We start from the raw sequence: 19,105 nt of genomic DNA on the forward strand, positions 1-19,105 counted from the left end.
ACAGCAACTCCCACTCTTCTACCTTTGATGCTGGGGCTGGCATTGCTCTCAATGACAACTTTGTAAAGCTCATTTCCTGGTATGACAATGAATACGGCTACAGCAACAGGTGGTGGGCCTCATGGCCTACATGGCTTCCAAGGAATAAGAAGCCCTGGACCACCCACCCCAGCAAGGACACTGAGAGCAAGAGAAAGGCCTTCAGTTGCTAAGGAGTCCCTACCCCAACACTGAGCATCTCCCTCACAATTTCCATCCCAGACACCCATAATAACAGGAGGGGCTTAGGGAGCCCTCCCTACTCTTTTGAATACCATCAATAAAGTTCACTCTACACACACACACACACACACACACACACAAAGGCTATGTCTTGAAAGCAGATGCTGGACCTTCAGCAGATAATGGAAGTCTCAACACATTGATCCTGTACTTCCAGAACTATGAAAAATAACCATCTTTTCCTTCCACGCTACTGCCCAGCCTGGGGTATTTTGTTACAGCAGCATAAGTGCATACGTGTCACGCAACAGTGAGTTTTGCAGTTTGGAGCCTTTCAGGTATATTCTCATTTCACATAAGAAAGAATGTATCATGGAGAAAAATGCAAGACGGAGTTAAAAAATTTTCAGATAAGGTTTATGCTCTGTGGTTATTTCTCATTCTGTGTGATTTTCCTCTAGAGGAGAACAAAAGAATCTGAAATACAGAGGGGAATGAGAATGTGGCTGCTTGTGATTCCATGAAATTACATCAACTGTCTTGTCTTCAATGTCAGACAGTGAAACTGTTTCCTCTAACCAGCAAAAAGGTACTTGGTGCTTTTGTCTTTCAATTTTGCTGAATGCATAATTTATGTACAGTCCATTTATTACTAACCTGAAAGTCTACCTTCAAGAGAACAGAAACTACATAATCAAAACTCACATTTTCAGCTAGCAGTTATGTCCCATACATGTAAAAGGATTGCTTTATTTCATTCTGAGAATATTAAAGCTCCAAATAAACTAACTCAACTATTAAAAACAATATTTATAAAATAAAACATGAATATTAACACTTTCAATTTGCTTGCCTACTCATCAATCTCAAAGGAAATCTAGAAGAAAAAATAAATAAAGCACCATTTCTGACTCACCTGATATATGCTTCACTTGCCCAATACAATGAATGACGTGATATTGCAATAATTAAATATATATTAGCTAATAGTTTTGAAGCAATTCTATCTTGAAGCATTATGATGAACACATTGTACAGTGTTCTTTTATTTAATCTATTCAACATGTAAGTGAACTGCTATTACCATTTTGTATTTATAACGAAAAGAAAATAAACATTTGCAAAGTTTGTAAAAGGAAGAGCTAACATTTGAACTTAGATTAGCTGTCTTGTCTATTGAACTCCTGTTCTGATTTATCAAAAGTACCGCTTTTTTCCATATAGGGTAGACACAGATAATTGCATTTGAAACTATTTTTTAAAAATTGTCAGATTTCACCATTCTATAGGCCACTAAGAATATTTAAAGTAGCCCATTGGGGTTCCAGGTGACAAACTGTTAATAAGTGGGGAGATTCAATCCATAGCAGCTATTTTAAGCCTGTATTTGTGCTTAAGAAGAATTCAGCCATTGTTCCAGTTTAGTTTCAGAAGTGGACTCAAACTCTGTGTTCAGAAAGATAATTTCAGTTTGTGAGTGAAATTTCATAAGCTTGCAAATGATAAAGCCAATGCTATAATTTCCAGAATGAAAATTGCAGTGATATTCAATTTTGTTACTTCCGTTTACAGATTTGCAGGTGATTTACATGTGGTCATCTGTCCGCTTTATACAATAAAGGCATTGCTTAAGACAGCTAATGTGTACTCCTTGGTTGGTGGTTTAGTCCCTGGGAGCACTGGAGGGTCTGGTTGGTTGAGATTGTTGTTCTTCCTATGGGGTTGCAAACCCCTTCAGCCCCTTCAGTCCTTTCTCTAACTCCTCCATTGGGGTCCCCCTGGTCAGTCCAATGGTTGTCTGCAACTGTCCACCTCTGTATTTGTCAGGCTCTGACAGATCCTCTCAGGAGACAGCTATATCAGGCTCATATCATCATGAACTTGGCATCCGCAGTAGTGTCTAGGTTTGCTGGGATGGATCCCCAAGTGGAGGACTCTAGGGATGGCCTTTCCTTCAGCCTCTGCTCTATACTTTGTCTCTGTATTTGCTCCTATGAATATTTTGTTCCCCTTTCTAATAAGGACCAAAGCACCCACACTTTGGTCTTCCTCCTTCTTGAGCTTCATGTGGTCTATGAATTGTATCTTGGGTATTCTGAGCTTTTAGGCTAATATCCACTTATCAGTGAGTGCATGCCATGTGTGTTCTTTTGTGACTGGGTTACGTCACTCAGGATGATATTTTCTAGTTCCATCCATTTGCCTAAGAATTTCATGGATTCCTTGCTTTTAATAGCTGAGTAGTACTCCATTGTATAAATGTACCACATTTTTTGTATCTGTTCTTCTGTTGAGAAACATCTGGGTTCTTTCCAGCTTTTGGCTTTAAAAAAAAAAAAAGGCCGCTGTGAACATAGTGGAGCATGTGTTCTTATTATATGTTGGAAAATCTTTTGGGCATATGCCCAGGAGTGGTATAGCTGGGTCCTCAGGTAATACTATGTTCAATTTCCTAATGAACAGCCAGACTCAATTTCCAGAGTGGTTGTGACAGTTTGTAATCCCAACAACAATGGAGGAGTGTTTTTCTTTCTCCACATCCTCACTAGGACCTTCTGTCTTCTAAGTTTTTGATCTTAGCTATTCTGACTGGTATGAGGTGGAATATCCTGTTTGTTTTGATTTGCATTTCCCTGATGACTAAAAAGATATTGAATATTTCTTTAGGTGCTTCTCAGCCATTGTATATTTCTCAGTTGAAAATTCTTTGTTTAGCTCTGTAACACATTGTTAATAGGGTTATTTGATTCTCTGGAGTCTAACTTCTTGAGTTCTTTGTATATATTGGATATTAGCCCTTTATTGGATGTAGGAGTGGTAAAGATCTTTTCCCAATTTGTTGGTTGCCATTTTGTCCTATTGACAGTTTCCTTTGCCTTACACAAACTTTGCAATTTTATGAGGTCCTATGTGTTGATTCTTGATCTTAGAGCATAAGCTATTGGTGTTCTGTTCAGGAACTTTTCCCCTGTGCCCATGTGTTCAGGGTTCTTCCCTACTCTATCCTCTATTAGTTTCACTGTATCTGGTTCTATGTGGAGGTCCTTAATCCACTTGGACTTGAGCTTTGTACAAGGAGATAAGAATGAGTCAACTTGCATTCTTATACATGCTGACCTGTCATTGAACCAGCACCATTTGTTGAAAATGCTGTCTTTTTCCACTGGATGGTTTTAGCTCCTTTGTCAAATATCAAGTGATCATAGGTGTGTGGATTCATTTCTGGGTCTTTAATTCTTTTCCACTGGTCTTCCTACCTGTCTCTGTACCAATACATCAATTTTTATTCTTTTTTTTTTTTTTTTTTTTTTTTGGTTTTGGTTTTTCAAGACAGGGTTCTCTGTATAGCCCTGGCTGTCCTGGAGCTCACTCTGTAGACCAGGCTGGCCTCGAACTCAGAAATCGACCTGCCTCTGTCTCCCAAGTGCTGGGATTAAAGGCGTGTGCCACCACCGCCTGGCCAATTTTTATTCTTAAGCTGATTCAAAGATCTGTGTTTTTGCTACATTCTAAGGGATTTACTCAACAATTTTCAAAAGCTAATTAAATATGTAAAGTAGATATGTGAATGAGAACATTCAATGAAATTGCTGACCTATTTTTAAAACATGACTATACACAAAATGGAATAAAAAAGAACCATTTTGACCCAACAAGCAGCTGACTGAGATAGATACAGATACTTACACCCAACCAATGGAATAAAAGTCCGGGACCCCTGTGGTTGAATTAAGGAAAGGCTAGAAGAAGTTGAGGAAGAGGGCAACCCCATAGGAAGATCAGCAGTTTCAACTATCCTGGACCCCTGAGATCTCCCAGACACTGAACCAGGTAGCATAGAAGAGCTGGTGTGAGGCCCCTGACACATATACAGTAGAGGAGTGCCTGGTGTGTAGTCAATGACAGAAAATGCACCTAACCCTTGAGAGACTTGAGGTCCCAGGGAGTGGGGAGGCCTGGAATGATGGGGAGGATGGGAGGATGAGGAGAGTGGGATGGTGAGGAGGATGAGGTTGGGGACATCCTCTTAGAGACAGGGGAAAAGGAATGGAATGAGGAACTGTAGGAGGGTGGACCAGGAAAGGGATAATAACTGGACTGTAGATTAAAGATAATTAAAAAAAAAACAGAACCACTTCTATAATTTCTATTTTGCCATTGGCAAAAGCATCTTCTATACAATAGGTATTAAACTATGCTTTTCCTATGCAAATTATTTTATATATTTTTAGCTATGTTTACATTAATAAAAGATGGAATCAGAGCTAGAAGATGGCTCAATGGGTAAAAGCATTGTCTGAACAATGTCTGAATCCCCAGCATCCACAAAAATGCCAGGATCAGTGGGCAAGTATCTGGGAAGCAAAGAAAAGAGAATTTCCAGAAGCCAAGGACCAGCTAGGCCGACTAGCACAGTGACATGCAGATCCTGTCCTGTACAAAATGGAAAGACAAGAACCAATACATGAGCATTACTCTCTGAATTCTATACAATTTTCCAGCACTTTATTTACTTACATCTGCCTTCATACATAAATGAAAGAATTCATTCACATTACATCCACACAACACATATATTAAATTACTTCATCTTTTTTTTTTAATTACTTCACCTTATAGTTAAATATATTGAAAAGTAACAGGGACCAATTAAAGAACAAGAAAGTAGGCAGTGGAAGAAATACATTTTCCTGAATTTAAGATAATAAATATATATCTCTCCTGCCTTGAAAATTTACCAGCAAAACTGAGTATGAAATTTAACACATAGTTTTTATGCATTTATGAGTGTTAGGCAATTCCTACTTACATCTAAGCACAATTAATGAAACCTGAGATATAATAAATATTAAATGTTACAACAAGAAAAAAATAATCCTAGATAACTAATAACAAATGAAAGTCTAGAATTTATTTATGTCTGTTATGAAGGATGTTACAATCTGCATATGCTCTAAATGTTCTATATTATAGTAAATATGTGATATAATAATTTTTATTAATTTCCAAAATTTCAGACAAATATAGACCAAACTTTAATATTTATTTGTATAAAAACTAACATGGCTGTACATGTTTATGTTATTCCTTGAAGTACATACTTTATTTTTATATGTTTGGAAGCAAATAAGTAAGCAACAACAGAATTCTTGAGATGGGTTTCTGTTTTCTTTTTTTTTTTTAACATTGTGGTTTTTTGTTTTTTGTTTTTTTTTTCTGTATGTAAGTACACTGTAGATGTCTTCAGACAGCACCAGAAGAAGGCATCAGACCTCATTACGGGTGGTTGTGAGCCACCATGTGGTTGCTGGGATTTGAACTCATGACCTTCTGAAGAGCAGTCAGTGCTCTTACCCGCTGAGCCATCTCGCCAGCCCGGGTTTCTGTTTTCTTAATGAAAGTTTTAGAGTCCAAAGCAGTTGGGAAGACTAAAAACTCTTATCTGGCTACTACATAAAACTCTACAGAACAGTCTCATGAAATAACATGTTTTATGAACACACAGTGGGGCAAAGGATGCTAATGGAAAGGCTTTTTAATTGGATAATTTTCTGAGTTTTACCAACTTCAATTGTTTGAAGTATATAACCTTGGGAGGTCTCTATGGTCCTGCATGGTTTTCATATTCAATATGCCTGTATGTGTATATGTACAGATAATTGCCATGTCTTGGTCTGAGGATATGAACTGTGTAAAATTACTGTAGGAAGCTGTAAATGATGTATGAAATGAGAAATCTCTGCCCACTGTCGATACATGGGTAAAACCGAGATGTGCTGCTCAGTCTCTTGCTGTCACTTGCCATAGTGCTAATGAATAAAGCATACTAAACAACATACGCATGTCACTCCTCTTAATATCCTATGTCTTCCTTAAAGACTGGCTTTGAGAAGTCAGAGTGCCCAGGGTACATAGAAAGAACTTCCATGTTGATTATTTTAATTGGATATCTGAAAACATTAAATGCAGGGCGTTTTATGTAATTCTGTAGAAATGTGCCTTTATACTTTCACTGAACACTGTTAAATTTCTAGGTTTGCCATACAAACTAAGCCTGCTTGTGATACATATACAAAGGCTTCGTTGATATGAAGCATACAGCCATTTAAAGACATAGGCATGCACTGCAATCTTGATTCAACACTTGGATGTTTGAAAAACATTAGTTCTCACCCATGGTGTATGGACACAAAGAGAAGAAGCAACAGCTTCTACTTTCTCTAAAACCAGTTTTAATCTACACCTACTGTGGGGTATTCTCACTCCAACTCTCAACTTGTGTATTTGATCCAACAGTGGTATTAATTTAACTTGTCATCTTGTCATAAAATATTCTGTCAAGAGAAATAAACATGAAGACAAAATTATGGTAGAGATGTTCCTTGAGTTTCCGTTCTTGCATGTAGTCTTGATAGACACCGCTATGCCCTAAAAGCTGAGGAAAGCATAAAATCTTTTCATGAGAAAAATAATATCACATTGTCACAGAAGAAAAAAATCTCTTAGGAGGTGTAAGGGTGGGGGATCAAGAACTGTAATAGAATAGCTATGATTCTTGATATACAATCTGAGGGCAATTTCCACACTCCCACACTTCATTTAGTTTTTACCACCTGTGCTTAACTAGGTTCTTACAGAGAATATCCAATAAAAATTCTCCTAATTCTTACAAGGGGAGGGCTAACCAACCATTATTAAAAAATACTAAAATGTTCCTTTGTTAAGAAAAGACCTTATTTGATTGTCTGTTCTAAGATAGGAAATGATAAAAGAGCAAGGCATTTCTTGCCCAGTCTCTCCATCCTGAGTGGAATGGAAAAGAGAGAAGAGTGTATGCAACATTCATAGTTTATAGACACAGGATAACTAAAAACTAAAAACTAAGAAACAAGTCCAGATTACCCTTGACACAGTCTAGAGTCACCTGAAGTGAGTCTCAATTGAGAGATTTTCCAGATCAGACTGACTCTGGCTTGAAGTAATGTCAGCAGAAGAATCTAAAACTTGTCTCTTTTAGAACATTGATGGATATAAATGATGAAATAAATAAGCACTCTCTTCCCTCTGTTGCTTTTGGACTTATGTATTATTACAGCAATGAGTGACAGATTATGACAACCAATTTTCTTGTCTGCCATCTTTACAGACATAGAGCTGCACATAATCCAACACACATACTGCATGTGTGCATGCACACAAACAAATTAATTTTTTAAGTAGAGCTAAAGGCTTTCTTAGACTAACAAAACATAAAATTAGCCAGTATAAATGCTTTGCAAAAGGAATTAAGATAGGTAAAAATTATTAAAGAAAAATAGTAGATGAGAAATATGTGAAAGAAAATAAAGCACTTCATATCATTAATTGATGTATTAGAAAACACTTTGACCAAATTATAAAAGATAAAATTGTAACTGACATGTCTGCATAAATGTGCATACTCATACATACAGATTTAACTCATACATACAGATTATTTAACTCATACATACAGATGAGTTAAATAATTGATAGCAATGATAAATTGGAGATTAGGAAAGTTTTAAGATCATTTGTTACTATAAGATGTCTGTACTACTTCTGACACAATATAAAGTAAAATATAAGTGGATTTTTATTAGGTCCAAATATGCATTATAGCTAGGGAAAAAAAAAAACAAAGGAAAAAACTAAAAATGATAGAGAGATCATATTTGGCTACATAAAATATGTAATTAAAAGCCATAAGCATTCAAATTACTGAATTATAATTATGAGAGTAAAAACAAAAACAAGAATCCCTAAAATAAAATAACTGAGAATGTTAAGAAGCATTAAAAACACTAAAAGAGTAGCAAACATGATAAGTACTAGCCCCAAAATGACAACCATCTTGAAAACCCATAGCCAGAATGAACACATTGATAGGATAGAGGTCTTCGGGGCACTTACAGACCCAACTGTATGTTGCTTACAAGAAATTCACTTTAAATATTACATATGTATATATATATATATATATATATATATATGCATACATATATATATGTTTCATGTCAAAAGAAACATGCATATCAAAAGAAAATAGAGGAAACTATATAGTGATAACACTCATCAGTACAACGTAGAAAATGCTGTATTAATTTCAATAAGTTGAAATAGAGAAGAAGAAAAGGGAAGATATCAGGAATTAAGAAAAGCTTTATATTTAATGATAAAGAGTTTAGTTCTTTATGTAAACCTTAAAAACTTACATTGTATTCACTGAATAATGAAGAATTAAAATGTATGAAAAAACAATATAATAGAACTTTAAGGAGAAATAAATGAGCTCATTATTGTGGCTGGAGATTTTAACATCACCCTCTTAAAAATGCCTAAATTTAAGATTCAGAAACTTGACACATCAATCAACTGGACTTTATGAGCATCAAGACTCTTTCACATAACAATAGCAGAGTCCATAGTCATTTCAAGCTCACATTGGGAACATTAAAAAGAATACAACATATTCTTTGCCACAATACACAAATATTTAGTAGAATACAAAGTACTGAAATTATATATTTAGATTGTGATGGAATTAAGTTAAAGTCAAATAAGAAAGAGAATTCTAAAACATAAAATTATCCTAAATTAAATACACAGATTACAGAATTAATTCCACATGAAATATTGTTAAAAATGTTATGATCCAAATGAAAACATAATTTACCAATATTAGTGAAATGTAGTAAGGGAAGGACTTACAAGAAAATTTCTTGCAAAATCCTACCAAGTTGATTCAGACAGAGAGGAAGGGAGTAGGAGAGGGAAGGGGAGAGAGAGAAGAAGGAGGAGGGAAAGGGAGAGGTGCAAGGAGAAGAGAGAAGAAAGCAGTTTTACTGGGAGAGTTTTACTGAGACAGGTTGAAGACAGAAGAAGCTAGACACAGATAAAGACAGAATGAGCCAGAGAATGAGGAGCCAGACCATTAGAACAGACTGCTAGAGTTAGTTTGAGGCCAAGCAGAGCAATTCAGAAGAGGCCAAGAGTTAAGAAATGAGATTGAATCAGTCAGCTTGGAGAGAAGTTTAAGTCAGAACAGTTGAGTTTACCAGCCAGTGAGAGCTCAGAAAGAACTAGAAAGGGTGAGCTTGTTCAGCAGTAAGTCTCAGAGGCTGAAAACATTCTAGGCCTAGAGCAGATTGTATGGGATGCTAGAATGCTAAAAGCTTCAAGAATTAGGCCTAAGTTAGCAGGTGGAGGCAGTAAGCCTTGGAGAAGACAATTACTTTCATGGAATAAAAGTTACATTTATTACAACATTTACAAAAAGAAATACTACTGAGCTATTAACAACAAAGACATGATGAAATATCCCACTGAGAAGAGGAAATAAAAGAACTGGGTAGAAAAAGTGGTGGGGGCACCAGGTTAGTGACATATGAAAAAAAAAAAGAAAAAGAAAAAGAAAAAGTGGTGGGGGATGAAAACAGGAGGGATCGAGTATGGAGAGGATGGAGAGAGAATTGAGAGAGGATGGATGGGGGGAGAGAGAGAGAGAGAGAGAGAGAGAGAGAGAGAGAGCTGGGATTGTTTGGGGGAGCAAACCACTTGGGTAAACTAGAAACCTAGGACAATAGAAACTCTAGGAACCAATGAAGTGATTCTAGCTAAGACCTCTAGCATTAGGCGATAATTAACCTGAAACAGTCACATCCTATAACAAGGAACGACTTCCAATGGAGGAATCCAGACACCAGCCCACCCACATAATCTTAGACCCACAATTTTTCCTGCCTAAAAGATGTGTAGGAATAAAGATGGAGGACAAATTGAGGGAATTGCTAACAAATGACTGGCCCTACTTGAGACCTATGTCCTGAGAGAAAGTCTAACCCTGACACTATTGATGATATTCTTATATCATTTTTGTTTATCCTTGCAGGCAGGAGACTAGCATAACCGTTGACTGAGAGGCTTCACCCAGGAGCTGATGGAAACACAAGCAGAGACCCAGAGCCAAATATTAAATGGAGCTTGGGGATTTCTGTGGGAGAACAAAAGGAAGGACTGGAGGAGCCGGAGGGGTCAAGGACACTATAAGGAAACCTACAGAATCAACTAACCTCGGAGACTGAACCACCAACCAAAGAGCATGCGTTCATTGGATGGGCCTAGGCCCCCCCTACACAAATGTAACAGATGCACAGCATGATCTTAATATGGGACCCCCTAACAACTAGAGCAGGGGCTGTCTCTGATGTTGTTGCCTGCCTTGGCACCCCTTTCCCTTAACTAGACTTCCTTGTATAGGTTCAATAGGAGAAGATGGGCCTAGTCTTATACAACTAGACATGCCAAGTGCTTGAGAAGAAAGAGAGGGAAGAATTGGAGAAGAGGATGGCAAGGGAGGTAGTAGTAGAAGTTGAGGATGAAGGAGAGGGAGAGAGAGCATGTAAAGTAAATAAATGAATTAAACTGAAAAAAAAATTAACTATGGGGCAGGGATCACAGACAAGTACCATAGTGTTTAATTTGTAAGTCCTGAATTCTATCATCACTACACACACACACACATACACACATATACATACATACACAGAGAGACAGAGGCAGAGAGAGGGGAGAGAGAGAGAGAGAGAGAGAGAGAGAGAGAGAGAGAGAGAGAATAAGATGGTATGCCACAAGCAGAAATGTTTTTTAAAAAGCATAAAACTCAGAAGGAAGTAGATGACACAATCATAAATTAAATCAGAGATCAGAATGGATATGCCACCAAAGAAATATACACATGACCAGGTAGTAGTGGCACATGCCTTTAATTCCAGCAATTGGGAGGCAGAGGCAGGCAGATTTCTGAGTTCGAGACCAGCCTGGTCTACAAAGTGAGTACCAGGACAGCCAGGGTTATACAGAGAAACCCTGTCTCGAAAAACAAAAACCAAACCAAAACAAAAAAAAAACAAACAACAACAACAACAACAACAACAACAAAAAGACATATACACATGAAAAATCAACAGATAAAATTCCACATGTCATGTGATCAGAGAATGATAGCTATAAAGAAATACCAAATGAAGCTGAAATTTGAGAATATTGATATTTATTAAATGTAGAACCTAGAACTGCCATTCTTTACTGGTGGGGAATTAAGATAATCCCCTTGTAGGTTTCTCAGAAAGATAACTACGTTTATTATATGATCCAACAAACATGCACCTGGCATTTATCCAATGGAATCGAAAACCTACAGCCACACATTATCATAAATAGTACTTTTATTCATGATGCTAACTTTTTTTGAAAAATTCATAATATCCTTCCAAAGCTAAGTACATAAATAAATTAACAGAGTCCCAAACAGCAGCACATCATTGAACACTAAAAAGTGATGATGCCAAAGCTGAGGCAAGTCAGGGAGAAAACTTGAATCCACACCAAGAAGTGAGAGAACTCTCAGCAAAAGCTATTTCTGGATTGTTCGCACTTCACGTCAATCTGGAAAAGGCAGAAACATGGGAAGAGATCATTCATATCTGTAGGTCAGTGTGAGAGCTGAACAAGCTGTACACAGGACTTTTAGAGCAGCGCACTGTAGGGAATAACACTATGTTGGTCATCACATCAATTCAAACCCATAGGATGTGCACCAAGAATTAATCCTAACAGAAACCCTGGACTTCTGATAGCAAGGATTTGCCAATACAGTTCACCTAGAGCCTGCTGAATGAGAAAGGACCTATAAGTGGATGGAGATTGGAAGATTGACAAATGATCTCTCTTCCTTCATTTTAATTCTATTATGATCACAATACCTGCTCTAAAATAAAATCTATTTTACAAAAGCAATAGACTAAAATAAAAACACCTGATAAGTCAGAATATAGCTTTCTATTACAGAATTGGGTCGTGAAATTAAGCAAAGGATACATATCAATAAAAGCTGTGCTTCCATTGAAAACTGAGGCAGAATTTATCAGGTTCATTCTTGAGAACAAATGTCACAATATCAGTAATAAGGTTTGATTCTAGTGTCATGTAGGCCCTTACCATTGAGCTGGAGTCCCAGCTTTGGAGTTGCCTATAATTCTGGCCTTCAAGAATTTCACAGTCTACAAATAAAGAGCTCGGAATATTAAAAGAAATATATTTCAATAATACTTGAACTCTACATTTTGTGTGCACAGAAAGTTATGATATCGGATCTTTCTGAAAAGTGAATGTTTCTGTGGTTTTGTTTTATAAAGGATGAAGAATCAGAATGAGAATATATTCTGGTAAATAACTCTTTTACAGTATTCATAATTGTTTCTGGAAATTACTCAACAAATATTTTTACCAAGTTATTTTATCTCTTCTTGGATTCAAAGAGATTTTTCCTTTACTTGATGGTACTAAACCTGAAATATCTGACTGTATTTTCTATCAGGAGACCAAGCAAATGAATGTGTAGGTTCTCATATGAGTTTCAAAATATTCATCAAGCTTTGTTGCTGTGAATATATTAACATAAGACAAGGGCTGGGAGAAGACCCAGTGATTAAGAACACGTATTACTAGTTAGTTCATATTGTTGTTCAACCTAAGGGGCTGTAAACCCTTCAGCTCCTTGGGTCCTTTCTCTAGTACACATGGTGGGACTAATGGCACCAGCAGCATATGTATAGCAGAGGATGACCTAGTTGGTCATCAGTGGGAGGAGAGGCCCTTGGCCCTGTGAAGGTTCTATGCCCCAGTGTAGGGGAATGGCAGGGCAAGTAAGCAGGAGGGGGTGGAGTGGTGAACAGGGGGAGGGGGGAGGGAACAGGGGTTTGTTTTTGTTTTTGTTTTTTTATTTTTTTTGTTTTTGGAAGGGAACCTGGGAAAGGAGATATTGTAAATAAACATCTAATAAAAAAAAAAAAAGAAGAACACATATTACTCTTGCAGATAACCTGAGTTTTATTCCTAACATCCATTGTTGGGCTGCCAACAAATATCTCTAACCCTAGCTCTAAGCCATGTGACACCCTCTCTGGCCTCCCTTGACACTTCAACGTATGTGCACATACCCACACACAAACAAACTCACATAGCTTAAATTGAAATCTTTTATAATCATAACATAAAACATCTACATTTAATTCATTTTCCATGTAGAATTACAAACACATAAACATTAGACATTAAGTAAAAAAAAAAAATCAATGTAAAATGTTTCAAATGATAACCTAATATTTTGATAATATCTAAAAACTATATACACTCACCACTGCCTATCATGTTAAATAATTATTGAGGGTTTCTACTTTTTCTTTCCCTTCTTCAATTGCACTAGAACTATTTTGGATAATTAATTTGCCATCAGAATGCTACCATCCACTTAGCTCCTAGCTTGTCATTTTTGTTAGCTTACAGAAACTCCTTCATTCCTGGGTTCTCCATCTTTGTATGTTTATGCATGTCTACATATAATCTAACTATCTACTATAGCATGTGTGACTAGGAACTCTGGGTCCAGGATATTAGCAACTGACTACTCTGTAATGTATGTCTCATACTATTTTCATTTTCACTGTTCATGAGGCAAAAAACCAGAAAATATAGAAAAGTTTGAGAGTTTCAGGCATAGACAATTAAGAACACATTTGTTAGTGTGTATTGGCCAAATCATTATTCCTGTGGTCCACATTACCAATGTCAAACAGAGCCAAGCAGACATGAACTTTATTTCCAACAAAAATCCATGCACACCCACACTAAATGTACAAGATTGATATTGAAAAGCAGCAAATATCCTGTAAGACAGGGGAAAAAGGTCCATTTTTAATGAGGATCAGAACTTCTGGGTTAAAATATTGCTAATTCACTTAATATGACCATATGGGATCTTCATTGTAAGCTATTGTTCAGAAATTAATGTGAGAATCATATTGTTAAATTTATATATTCTTCACATTCTTTTATGTATATGCAAGCACATTGATATCTACATAGAACTTAAGTAAGTTACTGATTTGTCCATTTACATCTGCAGATAAGACATCTTCCCTAGTTAGGAAACCTGAACATAAACCCTCTTCAGTCCATTTGCAATATGTAAATCCACACAAGAGCGTAAAGCAGGTACAAGGAAGTCAAAATAATTTTTATCAAAAAAAAAATCTGTCAACATCAAATGTCTCAGAGAAAAATGTGAAGGTTACCTTTGGTGAATCAGAGGGACAGAAAATATCTATGCAGCTCTTTGGTTGGCTATAAACCTGTTTCTCTTCTAAATTACTACTTTTCAGCCCACGTTTTCTTGTAACTGTCCTGCCAGCTAATCATTTGCCTGGTGTCCCTAGGGAAATATTTATAAATTTCTTGTCTAAACTTGACATTAAAATCAGTTTGTATGAGGAAGGCCTTATTCACTAATGGTAAAAATAAAATTTACCCTTCCTCTCCCTCATTTTATAAAACAACATTATTTTTATGTGAAAGAATTTTAATTTTTAATATTTGTTAAACTGGTACGCAGTATCTAAAACAGAATGCACAAATTGTTGTTTTTTTTTAAATGCACCAGATAATGAAAATTCAATTTTTGTAAACATGGTCCCTTTAACAGAATATCATCAAAGATTCCATTGTGTATTGCTTTTGATGAACATTTTCTAAATTTTCATACTTAAAGATTATTCAAATATATTCATCAGTTACTTAATTTAACCAATTTTGTTACAAAACGGAAATTAATCATTTCTATTTGTTGAGAATGTTCTTCCACTGGTTTGAAGAAAGTGAACCCACCGAACATTAAGACATTAGAAGTATTTTCTATGCTTCATAAACACATCACGCAAAAAAATACTCTGGAAACACAAAATAGTTCTCCCATGAGCTGTTTGGCTGCCGAAGAGAGGGAGCAAGACTTTTTTCCTTTCCATGAGTTGACAGATAATCAAGGACTTCTGCAGTAAGGGTAGCCACATAGCATTCTGAGTCAACTGTGTCTGTGTAAAACTAAGGAGTAATTAATTTGGTTGTATGTAACACATTTGGGCCAGTAAGTAATGCATGATAAATACTGCTCAATATGTCTGGTTATTACTAACAGCCACATAGAAAGTCTTTACAACCTTCTTTCAACTTGTAACAACACACCTTTTCCTTAAGCCAACTGGAACATGATACATGCAGGCAACTGCATTCAAGTTAAGGTAGTTACTGATTCTTCATAGACCTGTCCAAAGCTTTCTTTACCATTCTTTATATTGTCTTGCATTTTCTTGTTTTGTTTTTGTTTTTTTTTTGTTTTTGGTTTTTTTTTGTTTTTTTTGTTTGTTTGTTTGTTTGTTTTTGTTTTTTTGAGACAGGGTTTCTCTGTATAGCCTTGGGTGTCCTGGAGCTCACTCTGTAGACCAGGCTGGCCTCGAACTCAGAAATCCACCTGCCTCTGCCTCCCAAGTGCTGGGATTAAAGGCATGCGCCACCACGCCCGGCTGCATTTTCTTAAATAATAAGAAAATTAATATCTTAATTTTCTTTTAAACATATACTTAATTCGTACATAAGTATAAAACATGCTTATCCGTAGCTAGGGAGATGATTCAGTTGGTTAAATGTGTGAGTTTGGAGAGGATGACACCTGATTCCAACCTGTATCCTCCTCATCTATACACACGCAAGGTGTACTTGCACACGTTCACATGAACACGTATATATGCATACAATGTTCACACTTTAATAAGTGACACAAACATAAGCTGCCATTTCACCTCCTCACATTCTCAACTGACATCTAAGCAATGAGGACAAGATGTTACCTACTCCTCACTGCGCTGTTGATGATTGTGGGTGACACTACAGTTTGGGGAAACTTTTGAAGTTGGCTAGTGAGAGTTAAATAGTCATTTCACAAATATACATGCAGAAAACACATGAACTGAATGAATTTTTTAAGCACTCATTTTTATAAAAGACACAAAGCCACATGATGAACAAGGTGTTCACTTCTTTCATTTAAAAGCATCTCTCCTTATGTAGCCAACCCAAAAAGTTTAGTTTCTCCGTGTCATGCAGCAACATGGATCCTCTCATTTGGAAGATACACAAAAGACATGTGAAGTAGAGCTAGAATTCCAAACAGCAATGCAAAACCTTTCTCTACAGTTGAAGTAAATGCACATACATATCGTGGTCATTTGATTAAGAATTCTCCCCTCCCCAATAGACTCACATATTTGAATGCTAGTCACCAGAGAGTGTACTATTCAAAAAGATTAGAAGGATTAAGAGGTATGGTCCATTGTTGAAAGTGTTTCACCGTGAATGGGCTTTGAGGTTGCCAAACCCAGAGCCTCTCTGTCTCTCACTTCCTGTGATTCAGAATATAGAAATCTCAGCTACTTCTCCAGCAGTATGCTTGCAGCCATGTATCCCACCATGATGATAATGGACTAACCACTGAAATTATAAGCAAGCCACAATTAATTTTTTTATATAAGAATTGGTCACAGCATCTTATCACAGCAATAGAAGACTAAGACATATATATTTCTATATATAGGTGTTTAGAGATAATATTCTCTTAGATAAAAAATAAGCATAATAAACAACATTCTATTTTCAGCTACTTTAAACCTTCAAATTTAGATCACAGTTCACTAGGCTCAATAACAATTAATAGTTACAATTAATATACTACAGAATGCACATTTAGAAGTTCACAAATTATTTTACTATTTTTCTGGTAAAACACATTATCCTGCTTTGTTAACAATGTCCTACTCCTTGTTCTAACTGCATGCTAAAATGTCCTTTGTTTTACAAGAACTGTTTAGAAAAGGAGCCACTTTTCACTCCACAGGCAAAGCTTCAAGTTCCAGTTTTCCTAAGTTCTGGCTAACATTTACTGTTGTCTGTCCTTTTTATCACAGTCACCTGACTGTATATGAAATGATATCTCTTTGTGCTTTGAACTCCCATTTCTCTTTCACCTGATAATGATAATGTGGCTCCATGTGCTCATCGCCTGTCACTTCCTTGGTGAAATGGCTATTTGCAAATTTTAGTCATTATATAAACTTTAATTGAGGAATTGGAAGGAATAAAAAAAAAAAGAATGTTCTATTCCAATTATTTCCTAACTTCCTGTTATTCAGTCTATTATTTTCAAAGTTTAATAAATTAAGTGTTTTCCTAGTTACTCTCTTCTTTTTCATTTATCTCTTTAATATCCAACCCTTAGTTCATAACCTACTGTCATTTGCATATAATGATTTGGACATTCTGAGAGGTAGAATATTTTTATTCAATAAATATATTTCAGGTATTCCATTAGATCATCTCTTAAATTGAATTTCTGTACTTCTCTGTGACCATTGTCTCTAAGGATGATCTTTAAGTCTTGGCCTATGTACTCCACTCCCTAGTCCTGTTATTGAGTTTGTTGTGATCCTGGCACATAAGTTTGCAACTTCATGTTCTGTCGGAATCTTTTTTCACAATATCATAGCACCTTGCTTCTCTTGGCCTTTTTTTTACTGGCTTACTTGTGATAACAGCTCCTTCCTCATCAATCTTGCTAAATACTGCCCAGGTCTTTTTAGTAGATTTATAATGAATTTGGCCAACCAACCAATAAATGTGTAATATATTTTCTGATAAACCAAATTTGTTATTTATGTTCCTTAATATATGCAGTTTCACCTATCTTTGGTTTTGTTTAACTTTGTTAATAAATTGACTTTATAATTCATTTTTATGCAGAAAGGAATAGAGACTCTAAATTCATAAACTCATTAAGAAAACCAACTAATATATAGTACAGCCAAACATTGAATCATTGCCTCTTGCTGAAATTCCAGTGTTCTTTTATTGATAGCTCTAATGACATTCCCTAGTGATTGAGATTATACAGATAATTGTTATATACTCAAATTGTATTAAGATCAACTCCTATATGAATAGAGATAACAACAAAAGAGTATGTTTTGTATTCAGGAGCATTTGACTCTTGTTTTGTTTTGTTTTGTTTTTTGAGACAGGATTTCATTGTGTGTAGAACTCTCCCTGTAGAACAGGCTGACCTTAAACTCACAGAAAACTATCTCCCTCTGCCTCCAGAGTGCTGGGATTAAAAGTGGTGTGTTCTACCACCACCCAGCAGCATTTGAGTCTTATATTCTAATCACAAGTGATGTTTTTTCCTACATTTTTCAGTACTGACTTAAACTGTCCTCAGAACTCTCTGGTTTCCCTTCAGATTCATCTTTAAGAGTAATTGAAATCATTGGAATTATTTTGTTATTATCCTTAACAAAAATGTTATGTTAAAATTCTTGGTAAATGAATGACCATAAAGGCAGACAGAAATGAGAGGAATTATGATAACAACATGAAATGGAATGAACACCTTAAGCAAAATTGTGCCGAGCAACGACAAGATACTCACACTGCTTCAAGGTCTTGGCCATGAAACGAATACCAGTTTTCCCAGTGCTCAGTGAGCCAACCAATTGGAAGTACCAGCAAGTTAAATCCAGGGATGGATGTTGATTTTTGTTTGTTTGTTTGTTTGTTTTTGTTTTTTTGTCCAGTAGAGACAGGGAAATCATCTAGACAAGCCAACAACAAAAAGGACAACCTTCTGAGTGATACAGAGAACAAGACAATTAGTAATAATTAGTTTGGGATTCATAATATGGCTGGGTGCACACCTTAATTCTAGGACTTGGGAGGCAGAGTCAGCCAGATCTCCAGGTTTGAGGCCAGCCTGATTTACAGAGTGAATTCTGACATGGCTAGGTCTACACAGAGAAAGTCTATCTCAAATAAATAAATATATAAATAAACAATTAAGAATGTGTGTACCCAGAGTTGTTATTCTAAGAAGAAATTAAAATAATGTATGTAAAAGATGCACCCCAGTTCTTGATGCAAGAATATG

The 19,105-nt window shown here is 36.1% G+C and overlaps 2 long non-coding RNA genes across 2 annotated transcripts in view; one reads left to right on the forward strand and one right to left on the reverse strand.

Moving 5' to 3' along the window:
* Positions 1 to 316: 316 nt before the first annotated feature.
* On the forward strand, positions 317 to 10,241 carry LOC116094912. Its single transcript, XR_004120352.1, has 3 exons — positions 317 to 560; positions 684 to 811; positions 10,133 to 10,241. It is a non-coding gene; the product is annotated as an uncharacterized LOC116094912 (long non-coding RNA).
* A 5,637-nt stretch (positions 10,242 to 15,878) lies between these two features.
* Positions 15,879 to 19,105, reverse strand: part of LOC116094915 — a 25,396-nt gene continuing 22,169 nt past the window's right edge. The window contains exons 4-5 of the long non-coding RNA XR_004120353.1: positions 18,611 to 18,773; positions 15,879 to 16,620 (exon numbers count right to left, since the gene is read on the reverse strand). This is a non-coding gene — a long non-coding RNA (uncharacterized LOC116094915). The remainder of the gene's footprint in view (positions 16,621 to 18,610; positions 18,774 to 19,105) is intronic.

This window comes from Mastomys coucha, unplaced genomic scaffold (assembly GCF_008632895.1).
Source record: "Mastomys coucha isolate ucsf_1 unplaced genomic scaffold, UCSF_Mcou_1 pScaffold17, whole genome shotgun sequence".
Taxonomy (NCBI): Eukaryota; Metazoa; Chordata; class Mammalia; order Rodentia; family Muridae; genus Mastomys; species Mastomys coucha.